This window comes from Arachis ipaensis, chromosome B2 (assembly GCF_059453495.1).
Source record: "Arachis ipaensis isolate K30076 ecotype BB chromosome B2, ASM5945349v1, whole genome shotgun sequence".
Taxonomy (NCBI): domain Eukaryota; kingdom Viridiplantae; phylum Streptophyta; class Magnoliopsida; order Fabales; family Fabaceae; genus Arachis; species Arachis ipaensis.
In genome coordinates, this window is record NC_142437.1 from 98,554,633 (window position 1) to 98,555,883 (window position 1,251).

Genomic DNA, 1,251 nt, shown 5'->3' on the forward strand with positions numbered 1-1,251 from the left:
ATTTTGTTCAGAGTTCTCTATCTGTTGCTGAGTGGATGATGGAAAATGCTTGCTATTGCTAAACCTGTTTCTTCCACCATTATTAAAGCCTTGTTGAGGCTTTTGTTGATCCTTCCATGAGAGATTTGGGTGATTTGTCCATGAGAGATTATAGATGTTTCCATATGGTTCACCCATGTAATTCACCTCTGCTATTGCAGGGTTTTCAGGATCATAAGCTTCTTCTTCAGCAGATGCCTCTTGAGTACTGTTGGATGCAGCTTGCATTCCATTCAGACTCTGAGAAATCATATTGACTTGCTGAGTCAATATTTTATTCTGAGCCAATATGGCATTCAGAGTATCAATTTTAAGAACTCCCTTCTTCTGAGGCGTCCCATTACTCACAGGATTCCTCTCAGAAGTATACATAAACTGGTTGTTAGCAACCATGTCAATAAGTTCTTGAGCTTCTGCAGGTGTTTTCTTTAGGTGAATGGATCCACCTGCAGAAGTATCCAATGACATCTTAGCTAATTCAGACAGACCATCATAGAATATATCCAGGATGGTCCATTCTGAAAGCATGTCACAAGGACACTTTTTGGTCAGTTCCTTGTATCTCTCCCAAGCTTCATAGAGGGATTCACCTTCTTTCTGCCTAAAGGTTTGAACATCCACTCTAAGCTTACTCAGCTTTTGAGGAGGAAAGAACTTGGCTAAGAAAGCCTTGACCAGCTTATCCCAAGAGTTCAGGCTATCCTTAGGTTGAGAGTCTAACCATATTCTAGCTCTATCTCTTACAACAAAAGGGAAAAGCATGAGCCTGTAGACTTCAGGATCTACTCCATTAGTCTTAACAGTGTCACATATTTGCAAGAATTCAGTTAAGAACTGAAAGGGATCTTCAGATGGAAGTCCATGAAACTTGCAGTTTTGTTGCATCAGAGAAACTAATTGAGGTTTAAGCTCAAAATTGTTTGCTCCAATGGCAGGGATGGAGATGCTTCTTCCATGTAAATTGAAATTAGGTGCAGTAAAGTCACCAAGCATCCTCCTTGCATTATTATTATTTTCGGCTGCCATCTCCTCTTCCTGTTCGAAAATTCCTGTAAGGTTGTCTCTGGATTGTTGTATTTTAGCTTCTCTGAGTTTCCTCTTCAGAGTCCTTTCAGGTTCAGGATCTGCTTCAACAAGAATGTTCTTGTCCTTGCTCCTGCTCATATGAAAAAGAAGGGAACAGAAAATCATAATAGGGATCCTCTTTGCCTC

At 40.3% G+C, this 1,251-nt stretch overlaps 1 non-coding gene across 1 annotated transcript; it reads left to right on the forward strand.

The window, feature by feature from the left end:
• Nucleotides 1-561: 561 nt before the first annotated feature.
• LOC148574970 (small nucleolar RNA R71) lies at nucleotides 562-669 on the forward strand. The gene has a single exon (XR_015906564.1). It is a non-coding gene; the product is annotated as a small nucleolar RNA R71 (small nucleolar RNA).
• Nucleotides 670-1,251: the final 582 nt, after the last annotated feature.